This window comes from Pinus tabuliformis, chromosome 1_1, assembly GCF_031772625.1.
Source record: "Pinus tabuliformis cultivar Carrire ecotype Pingquan chromosome 1_1, CPIR1, whole genome shotgun sequence".
Classification (NCBI taxonomy): Eukaryota; Viridiplantae; Streptophyta; class Pinopsida; order Pinales; family Pinaceae; genus Pinus; species Pinus tabuliformis.
Genome location: NC_142297.1, coordinates 88573799 through 88585846, shown reverse-complemented (window position 1 = coordinate 88585846; position 12048 = coordinate 88573799). Strand labels below are relative to the sequence as shown.

The window sequence follows — 12048 nt, the reverse complement described above, 5'->3', positions numbered from 1 at the left end:
CTCGTGGTTAAACAAAAATTTCCTATTAAAAAATGATGTGTTAAATTATCTTGACATTTTCGAATAGTTTCTTACAAATATAATAGGGATTTCATAGTTGAGATTCACATTAAAAAAAAGGCTCATTAACAAATTTTCAATAAAATATTATCATTATAATGTAATATTTTAATTTTATATTAAAAAATATAATTTATATTTAAATTATAAATATAAAATTATATTTATTAAGAAAAAAATATGTACTTTTATTTTTTAAATGAATATATATTAAATTAAAGAGTATAAAATCCTTAATTAATAGAAATTAAAAAAAAAACTTATTGTCAAACAATTTATTATTATTAAATTTCCAACAACATATTATCATTACAATGGTGGTAAACTTGATCAAACATGAACATTTTAATGAATCAGTTCATACTATATGTAACAAATTAACAACGCATCTTTCACATGTACATATATCAAACAAAACCCACAGTTTCACTCTCGTTAAAACATTGAATTAACTGAAAGACGCTGATTCTTACGCCATTTTTATCACAAGTTTAAGCACGATCATTGAAGTCAAATTGGAAACTAACCGTGGAAATAATCATCGGTCCTGGACCTGTCAATTTGTGGTGCAGTACATAAAGGGATATAGGTCTTCCCTTACACCCATGATGGGTTCCCTGGTTGTCAAGTCAGGGACTGTATGGATGGCATAACTCCCTCTCATCTCATTCAGTCTTATTCTATTTCACACAACAATCGAATGGTTGTTTAGATCAGATCTTCCATTGCTCCCTCACCTCATCCACTCTTAGTCGAATCCAGGCAAAAAGGAGCGAGTTGCACTATCATCACACTAACATCATCATGAGATTTTCTGCTTACTCCTACATCTACAAGCTTTTTGCAAGCAGCGTTAGGACCACCGCTAGATGCTGTTGAATTAAATTGTTGCTCGATGCAGAAAGGCCTCGCAATATCTACAGCTTCTTGATTACTGACTTCATCCTGTTGGAGATCAGATGCACAGCAAACATAAAAGCATATACACAACGATTAGAATTATGCACAGGGACACAGCTTTTTAACGTGGTTCACCCAACCAATCTGGGCTACGTCCACACAACTAAGGCATCGGAAATTCTTATTAATTAAACATGAGATTACATAAATCAAACTCTCACACTACACCCAGCTATCCTTATGACCACTTATTTTATAGCAGGGAGAATCTAACTGCCTTTCACATCAAATTTAGGATGCATTAATTCTCTCCCAACAAGCTGGAGCTAATCCAGCAACAGATTTCTATTGTTGTCACACACTAGGATTTATGCCTATTTCGTCTACACCAGAAAACATCTCAACAATCTCCACCTTGACAACAATTAGCCTCATGCCCTGTTTGCTTATTATTTTTATCTTTTCTGCAAGCCAAGAGAAGCCAAACACCAACGTAGCTTCTCTAACAAAACTGGTTTCGTGAACATGTCTGTACAGTTTTCCTTTGTATGCACCTTTTCAAGAGAGACTCCCCTTTCAGTGATAACCTGTCTTACAAAATGGTACTTAATTGGAATATGCTTTGATTTACTATGATAGGCCGGATTCTTAGCCAAATGTATTGCACTTTGACTATCACAAAGTAACCTAATGTTGTCCTGTAACCTACCAAACTCACCAAGCAAACCTTTCAACCAAACCGCCTCTTTGCAAGCATGTGAAGCAGCAATGTATTCTGCTTCAGTAGTGGATAAAGCAACAATGTTTTGTAGCTTTGAGCCTATGGCATCAGAGGTTGGGCCATATGAGCGAAAGAAGATTAAAAATTTTGGCATGGCAAGTAACTTCCTAATCTAAGATCTGACATTGTCTATTTGGAAAACAAAGTAAACAAAAGTTTAAAACAGGCAAACATACTAGTAAAGGAATACTTGATTATATCCATTCACATGTTTGGGGTCCAGCCCCTACAGCGTCATATGGTGGCTCATCATATTTTGTATCGTTTATTGATGACTTTTCTAGGAAAGTGTGGGTCTACATGTTGAAAAGGAAGTCTGATGTTTTTACAGTTTTCAAGCAGTTTAGAGCATTGGTAGAAAACAGCACTGGTAGAACTATAAAATGTTTAAGAACTGACAATGGTGGTGAGTTTACTTCCAAGGAGTTTGACAGCTATTGCAAGGATGGAGGGATCGAGAGACATAAGACCACAATTTATACTCCTCAGCAGAATGGAGTTGTTGAACACATGAACAAGACTCTTCTAGATAGAGCAAGGTGTATGCTGAGTATCAAACCTTCTTAATTGGAGAAGAGAGTTATTTATACAGCAGTGGAACAAGAAAATATCCTGAACTGCTTTTACAAAAATAGATTATTACAAAATAAAAAATAAAAACTACTTGTTGATCTAGCACTATTTTGGTGCTGGATTGTTGATGATTATTGCTGAAAAAGTTGAAATGTTTGAAATTGGCTAACTGTCCCTTCAAAAGCTAAATGTTGTTCGATTATTCCTTAATCAAGTAAAATTTTCAATTCTTCCCAACGTTTCTTATTTGGGATAGAAATCTTGGTTACCCTCCTGTAGATTTCATCCATCTCTTTATATTTAGTAAAAGTAGGTTTTACTAAAAATATATGTTTAATTTCATCCAGGATGAAAAAATTATCCTTGAGTGCATATGCTATGAGTGCGGGTGTTGTTGACCCTCTGATATTTGAAACTGAAGCTGCATGGGTGCCCACCTCTATTAGCTTGTTAACATAATACTCAATTGGCATTAATTTATCATTACTAACCATCATAGAAGGTAAGCCCTTGCTGACCAAGGGTTCTATCCTATTGAAAAACCTCTGAACTATTGAGTTGACATTACTACATTTTTCTTGTAGCTGGAGGGTAAGATTTTTCTTGGTGATAATTTTCTTTACCTCTAATATCATTGAAGTTCTGTCACTTATTCTTAATTCCTCAAGCTGATAGTCATCCTTGGAATTTAGGAATTTGATTATATCAAAGGCAGTCTCTGGCATATCCTGTAGCTGCTTAGTTATGGTTTCTGTTGCTTCCTGATCCCTTTCTAAGAGATCTTTCTGATTAAATACTATCTTGATGCAGGGCCAAATCTCCTTGATTGCTTCTGTGGTTTCTTCCCACATAATTTCTTTAGCTAAAACCAATTTGTTTCCTAAGAAGGACTCTTTGAGTTCTCTCTGTAATACATCCACCTGGCCTTTGAGTCTATTTGTTTTAGTTACATGTGAACTGTCTGCTAAGGACTTCAAAAGCTGTAATTGTTTCAGTTCATCCTTTAGTTTGTTAATTTCTCCTGTCTGGATAGACAAGTTCTGAACAGCTTCAATAAGTTGTTCAACTCCTTCTGTTGTACCTGTTGTTGATGTAGAAGCCCTTGTGACAGGAATTGTTGAAGGAGAGACTACATCGATTGAAGTTTGAGTCTTCTTGACAACTTCCTCCCTTTCCTTGACCAATTTCTCCATCTGCTCTTCCATTTGTTTAATTTGCAACTTCTACTCTCTGATGAGCTTCATCATATCAGACTTTTGAGTCTCTGTCTCTTGAATTTCTTTGGCCTTTGGATCCACTGAGGCTGGAAATTTCAACTATTTCTTTAATGTTGCAACTTTAGTGTTCTTTTTCTTTATGAGCTCCTCTACAATGTTTATGTTTGAGGGATCATATCCCATTTTTAGCACTAGATTTTCCAAGGATTGAATCTTGGTATCCTTTGCTAATGAGGAAATATTCTCTAACTTTAACTGTGACTGAGAGTTGGCTAATGTAACCTACATTTTTGACAAACTCATAACAATGTTTGTCAAGGTTGAAGCAATCATCTGCCCAGTTTGTTTGTGCATCTCAATTTGGTCAATTGGATGCACATATTTGACATTGAACTCAAAATAAGTGTGTATTTGATATTTTGCAGCAGTCCTAGGCTGAGGAACTTGAGCCTGCAAGAAAGCCATATGCATCTTTCACTTCTCGGAATCGAAGACCAAAAGAATCCTGGATTGAGAGCTAGAAGAATGCTTCCAGAACTGGGTGTAAGTATTCAATTTCAATTCTTCATTCTTTCTTTTGATTTCACTGAAGGCATGGAAAATGTCTTCCTCATTATTCTCTGGAATGTCTCTATTAATTTGAACTATCTACTGTTCATGAGAAGTAGTGGAATGAGATGGAGATTGTGTAAACTGTGCATCAACAGTCACAGAGATCCTTAGTCTCTTTTTCCTGTGAAAACCCTTAAAGCCCTGGCTTGTTTCCTCTGTTCCAGGTGAGTATTGTTCTTCCCTCCATCTCTTGGCTATCTTTTCCTATGCAAGTGGATTTTGCACATTCGATGCAGAAACTACCTGTTCCTCAACCTCTTTGAGGGTGTTCTCTGTCCATTCCAACTGATTTTTATATTGTTCTATCTTAGGCCTGGATATATGATGATATGGTGCAAATTTATTCTCGACCCTGAGTTTGGAGATGATTCCCAATGGGTCATATGACCAAGTGAAACTGAGAGAAAACTTCATCTCCTTTAACAATTTGTCTGCTTCCTACCCTGCTGCCCTGGTATTTCAAATGAATGGACCAACTTGAGCTTTGAGCTTGAATTGTGAGTTCTTCTTGGCAGCCACAAAGTGTACTTCATCTGCATTTAACTTTTGTCTTATGTACTCCAGTGAAAAGACTCTAACAGGGAGGTACTTTGGCAGTTTGTAGGGTGGAATCTCACAGCCATAAACCCTGATTTCTATGTAGTTTTGGTAACAATACCAATCCCCTATTGTAGCTTGATCTATGAATTGTAATTCTTTGACAATCTCCTCATTGATCCTTGGTACTGGAGTGCTTCTCATAAGGGTGATAGCTAGATGTACAAACAGTTCTATGAACTGCTTATATGTGAATTCTTCTTTCTCCTTCATCCCTATTGAGGTCTAGAATATCATTGATTTTTGTTTTCCTTCTTCGTCAAGCTTCTGCAAAGAAAATGGGAATTTTTCTCCTTGAAAATATACAAAAAGATAAACAACTACTAAAGCATACTTGAATTATTCTTCAGTATTAAATTTGACAAATTGTTCATGTATGGCTTCAGCTATGAAATGACTGAAATCATAAATAACAGTAGGCTTAGAATCAACAGAAAACATGGATAAGAAACCAAGGATGGCTTCATTGACAAACTGATCAGAGTTATAACCAAGAAAATAGGAAAGGATAGTGGTAATATGCTTGGTTCTATCAGGAAACATGGATGCATCATAAGGAGGATTTCTTTTTCATAGAGGACTACTAATTGCTAAAAACAGTTCCAGGGTCTAGGATCTTTTGGAAAAGTCTAATTTCTGATAAGATTCCATCAGGTTTTCATGGGAAAAAGCATGGGTTGGTTTAGTGGCAGGGGCTTGTAGCATTTTCTCAATGGAATCAGAATTAATGGGACAGAGGATTTCTCCTGTGGGTGAGATGATCGCTCTCTGGCTAGGATCATAAGACTCATGACATTTTCATACAAATTCTGGTGCTCTATGTATTTGTGGAAAAATGTAATGAGGTAATTGAGATTCCTAGAGCCCAATTTCATCAATCTGGTCTATTAGCTGATCTTCCCACCAGTAATAGATTTCAAATAAATAGAATCGAGAAGAAGTCTCAATGATTTTACATTGTTTGTCGACCAATGGAACATGATGAAAGTCGAACTGTTGGTGAATTAAAGGATTCGGGACCTCTGCAATTGCTTTTCCCTTGGGAGGCATTTTTTCAAACAAAATTCAGACTGTAAATGAAAAGAATGGTGTGAAAAGAGTTACCACAGTGAAAACAAATAATTGACGAGTGAACCTGGATGATGTGTTTGCGAACAGGATGAATAGTCGCTTTGATATCGAACAGTGGTTGAGTTGTTGAGAAGGTAAGCTTGAAAGATTAATCTGGTTGTAGAGGTTGACTGCGTGACCTTTCTGATGAATAATACATTGTTTATGAACAAAAATGTGGAGCGGGGGTGGCGCTGAACATTTGAATTTTCATTAATTACCCAACGGATTAATTAACGGATGTATGAGTTATAAATGCGTGGGAGCGGTAATGAATGGGCAACGGATAGGCGGCAGTTGATTGGACGGGAGATGTGAGATGGAACGTGACATGGAGTGCAACGTGGGGCGTGAGGTGGGTGGTGGTAAACAATGATGTGACATACCGCGTTCGGGGGCAAGATGGAGCGGTAAGTAGTTTTGGGATTTTAAGTCCTGAAACACTAAAAGGTGCAAAAAGATGTTTTGGTGGGCGGTATTGAAAAATGTCCATTTCGACCCCCCAGTGAAACTTTGGACGGTGAATGAGGGCTGAGGAGGACCGCGAGCCATCGGATTGTGGAAGAGTATGTGGGATGAGAGGTGAAATGGGGGGTTTTTAACATGGGAGCCAGAATGATGGTGGGGTCACAATATCGTAGGCGGATGTGACGGCTGTGGGTCCGGTTTTTAATAAATGGACGATGATATATATGAAATAATGCTGGCTTATGAAAACTTTGGTTATTTGAAGTCCGTCGCCAAATTTTTTTTCCCAATGTTTAGAACTTTAGGAAATAATGACCCGATATTCCAAATTTTCACATTTCTACCTACCCTTTTACTCCTAACATTTTCACTTTTCCTTTCAGGGTGCATTTGAGCTAGCGACCCAATTTTTCTTTTTATAAAAAATCTAATCCTATACCTTATTTCTCCATTGGCTCAGATTAAACTGTTGAGCCAATTTTATTTTCTACCTATGTGTTGAAGCCCCGAAAATTGGGTCTACAATAAGGGGGATACCCATCCGGTCCGGACCTTGGTTAGCAGCTCCTTTTCCGTTTGGTATAGTGGGTCTGACTGGGGATATGGGACTAGTTTCCCAATATGTGTGTGCGTGTGTGTTGAGAATTGATATTTCTTTCCTAATGGTTCCTAAGTAAAATTCTTTTTATTCTAAATCTAATCTAACAACATGCAATTGTATTCTAATAAATAGAAATATCTAATTCTAAACTAACCCAGGATGTAATCTTTCTGTTATGCGATCTAAAATGATTTCAAATGATAGTTGGTAATAAAGATCATTCAACTGCTATGAGAAAAGAATTCAATAAAGATAGATCATTTCATATAAAAAGTTAGATGAAACAGTTGTGAAAAACATATCGCATAGTAAGCTACTCATATATTAAGCATAAATAAATAGCTATCACCGTACAAAAGTGCCAAATGATAACTCAAGAATTTAAGCATTCATATATAAATAACTGAACATGAATATCACCATAACACAAGCAGAAACAGTTAAGAGATAAAAGTACCATTTATAACTATTTCTACTCATGAGCTCCAGCAATAATGATCTATTTCTTCTTAATCCAACATCCACTAAGAGTACAGAAATGCAACATCAGTAGTAGATATTAAACGTAGATATCAATAAATCATGTTCCATTCATTCATCAAAACCTCCTCCGAGAGTGCAAAAGTGCATGTTCTGAAGACAAGTTTTTGATAAATTTCTGGACCCTTCTCTAAATGCATGAGAAGGGTTTAAATACTACTAACTAAAAATAATTTATTACAAAAATGTAGCATACGATTTAAATGATCGTCCTCATTTCATGCAAAAATAAAGCAAAATTAAAACTAAAACTAAATCTAAAACTAAAACTACTAACTAACTATTTATGTATCTGTTCCTTAAAGTTGCAAACGTTCAGCATTTGCTTAAGGAGAGTTGGCTGGCCGACTTTTGATTTAAGTTGTCCTATGAAAACGGAATCGGTAAGAGCTGGCACCATCTTCTTGGCAGAATTGATGACACATTTGAGAGACATGCACTGGCTATGTGGTTTTACCAAGTACATGACTACTCCATCATCAACTGATCTATATGTCTTAAACCAATCTTTATGAATACACATGTGGTTACCCATGTACACTACTCCATCATCAACTGATCTATATGTCTTAAACCAATATTTAGGAATACACCTGTGGTTTGATGCACCAGAATCTAGCAACCATTTTTGATCATGATTTGACATATTAACAGATAATACCTCATCATTCATACCTGAACCAGATACTGAACCTGTATCTGTGGTGTTGGCTTCCTTCTTTTCTGTCGACGAGCCTTCTTTAGCAGCCTTCTTTCGCTTCCAGCAATCCTTTTTCAGATGTCCAGCCTTGCCACAATGCCAGCACTTCACCTTTGTCTTCTTTCCTTTGGACTTTGAACGAGAGTCGCTATGCTTTCCCCCAGAGTGTCTCTCTCTTGAGCGACCTCTGGCCATCATTACCTCTGATGTAGAGGTGTCTGCATTCGACCTCTTCCTTGTCTCCTCAGATAACAAGGCTCCAACAACATCATCAAACTCAAGGATGTCTGTTGTACTAAAGCTTATGGAAGTAACAAAGTGATCCCAGGATTCGGGCAATGAACACAATAGAGTTATTGCCTTATCCTCTGAATCAAATTTCACATCTAGACTGTCTAATTGCACCAGTAAGGTATTAAAAACATTCAGGTGATCAGTAATCAAGGTACCTTCTTTCATCCGCAAACCGTAAAGCTGCCGTTTCAGAAGAATCCGATTTGTCAAAGATTTCGTCATATACAGCTTCTCCAACTTCGTCCACAAACCAGCTGCAGTCGTCTCTGACACGATGTTAAATAAAACATCATCAGCCAAACACAACCGAATTCCGCTCAAGGCTCTTCCATCCAATTCATTCCATTCATCATCTATCACGGGGGAAGGCAGTTTGGACCTGCCCAACAACGCCTTTGCCACGCCCTGTTGTACTAGCAGATCATGCATCTTTACCTCCCAGATCTCGAAATTATTTTTGCCATTAAATTTCTCGATTTCGAATCGGGCACTCTGAGTTTTCGCCATCTCGTCTAAAACAAAGAATCTCCAATTTTAATTTAACAAAAAAAAACAAAATTGAATCTCAATATATTCCTATGCCTCAGATTATCTTCGCCTTTTTAAAACAAAAAACAACAACCCCCGGTGCTTTTGCTGTTTAAACCTCAGATTTCAAATTAAAAAAAAATTGGCGCTTGCTGATCAATACCTGAACCGCGCCTATTAAAAAACGCTCTAAGTGATGACAAATTGGCGCGAGAATCGCACTCAAATGCACGCCTATCGGCTCATTAGCGCATTGGCGCACTTAACTAATGCGTTTCCGCGCTAATTCAATTGGCTGGCGCGACTGTGATTGCATTACCCGCGCCAATAAACAGCAAACGACAAAAAAAAAACAACAAACGCACCGTGTTCTGGCAAACGCTGCGTGTAAAGAACTTAGATCCAGGTTGAAAACCGATTCAGTAGATCCACGCTGTGTATATAACATAACCACGCCGTTTTAATATAATTCCATCTCCATGCAGGTGTTATAATTCATCGCCACGCAGTTTTCAAATATATATCCACGCAGTTTTTAAATACACAAATCCACGCCGTTTTATAGCATATCCACTCCACGCAGCACCAGCAATCAATATGGTGTTTGTGGGCGCATAGTGTTCAACACCAAAACCGCACCAGCACAGCACTATTTGAATACCAACGCACCACGCAATTTATACAAATTATGGTGATACATACCAGCAACCTCACGCAATGATTGCAGTCTCCACGCAGGCGGAAAAGATACCTCCACGCAGTTAACCAGGTAGAAACCTCTGCACAATTTGCAACGCCTCCACGCAGGTAAGGCTCCAGCACGTCAACGCTCCATCAGGTTTACGCACCAGGTACCAGTTTACGCAGCAGGCACCAAGCACTTCCAGCGCCTTTGCGCTCCACCTCCAGTACATAAATCCAACTCGCCTCAGTTCTCGGCCTCCAGCAATCAACAACGCCTCCAACATGCTCTGATACCAATTGTTGGAGATCAGATGCACAACAAACATAAAAGCATATACACAGCGATTAAAATTATGCACAGGGACACAACTTTTAACGTGGTTCACCCAACCAATCTGGGCTACGTCCACACAACTAAGGCATCGGCAATTCTTATTAATTAAACAGGAAATTACATAAATCAAACTCTCACACTACACCCAGCTATCCATATGACCACCTATTTTATAGCAGGGAGAATCTAAATGCCTTATTTAGGATGCATTAATTTTCTCCCAACAACCTGGAGCTAATCCAACAACAGATTTCTATTGTTGTCACACAGTCAGATTTATGCCTATTTCGTCTACAACAGAAAACATCTCAACACATCCCACAACCCATCTGATGCCAAAATTAGAAACTCGCAATCTGAAGTAATTTCAGTCTTTCTGGTCTCTGGTTCAGCGGTTATCCATTTTTTCATGTGCGAATCTCCTATTGCCCTAGTTACCGCTAGAGATCCCTGAACTCGCCAAACACCGTTGGGGAGTTCCACAATTCCAACCAAATTCTCTATGCGTTGGCGCTCCTCCTCCCTTCCAACTCGATGATCACATGTAAGGGCTTCAGAAGCACCATGTCTGCTAATAACTGCTCGACAATCCCCAACATTGGAAACAATCAAGTTGCCATCGATAATTAGAGCAGTTACGCAAGCGGCACTAGTGCCAACTTCTTGCTTCAGGAACGCTGCATCTGTTGTTAAGTAACCAGCTTTAACAGCCCGCTCAAGAATATCTCCTGTTTCATCTCCCATGCGGAGCATAGCATCCACAATATTCTGCCCAATATTTTCGGCAGCAAAAGCAGCAGCTTTCCCACAGCCATGACCATCAAAGACACCAAAGAACGCCCGTTTGGAATCACCAAGAACATTGACAATCGCTTTGTGAGTATCCATGAATTCTATCCAACCTTGTTTGCATGAAATTGCATAAGGGGTGCCGCACGGCGCACATAGGCGCGGCGACTTGAGCGGAATATCCAACCTCTGCGGACGTTTATTTTTTAGCCTAGGGCGCGAAGGGCATTTGCGGCCAAGCGAAACGTTCTCCTCCGGGACATTACCACAGGGAGAGACCACCCTCTGATGCACCCTCTTGATCGGGCTCTTCTCATTCTTGTTGCGCTGTAGATTCTTGTCTCTGATGATCAACATGGAACTGGGGCGAGACCCAAGAAAACTGGCCTGGTCGCCTATGCTATTGGGTGTCTGGAAACCACGATTCCAGGGGGTAGCGGCCCATGTCTCATTATCAGAGTCGTGTATAGCGGGAGACTTGCAGGAGCCCATGGTGAAGGAAGAATTCGCTGCTACTATGCAAGCCATCTTCGTGACCCGAAGAAGAAGCACCTGCTGATGATAGTAGCGGTGGTGATACTTGCTGACGCCTTAGAAACCTGTCTGCTACCGTTGTTGTTGAGCCAACACAAGGGCTCTACAAAAGTGATGCGAGGCATCAATAAAGGCCCCGTCTCTCCCTCTCTCTCTTGTTTCAGATTCAAGTGACTCTATGGCTCCAGGCCCATTCGTTAGATATATTGAATTCTTCGAGGGTATACGCTGAGCATTTTATATTACGCTCAAAACGAAAGAGTCCAGTTTTCTGCTCGGTCAACATCCTTACCGATTCCAGCGCGTTCCTAGTAAATTATGATATATACTGCCAACGTCGGTACGCTGGAACACGCTGAAATGGCCTACAATTATATATGTAATACTTTGTGAAAGTGTCAATCAGCAAACTCCATTGATTGAAAATATATTTTGTTATAATTGCTTCGAAGACGTTTTCAGTGCGAAGGAAATAGCCCAAAATTATATCTGCAACCCTTATTACGTGTCTGTTGTCAAAGTTAACTCTATTAAAAATGTATTGGAGTTGTATACTAACGGCCAGGAGAGCCACAAATGGTCTGAATCTTGTCATATTTTTCCTAAAATGTCTGATAACAGGATTCTTTGAATTTAGTTTTCGAGGGTAGAATTGGATTCTCAATATTTTGAAACGGTTATTGAAACTTAACCGTTGCAACTCTTAACCGCTGTAACTTCCAAAAA

At 38.7% G+C, this 12048-nt stretch overlaps 1 pseudogene; it reads right to left on the bottom strand.

Annotated features, from left to right (window-relative positions):
- Positions 1-798: 798 nt before the first annotated feature.
- LOC149211782 (putative protein phosphatase 2C 53 pseudogene) lies at positions 799-11316 on the bottom strand (annotated as a pseudogene).
- Between the last annotated feature and the right edge of the window lie 732 nt (positions 11317-12048).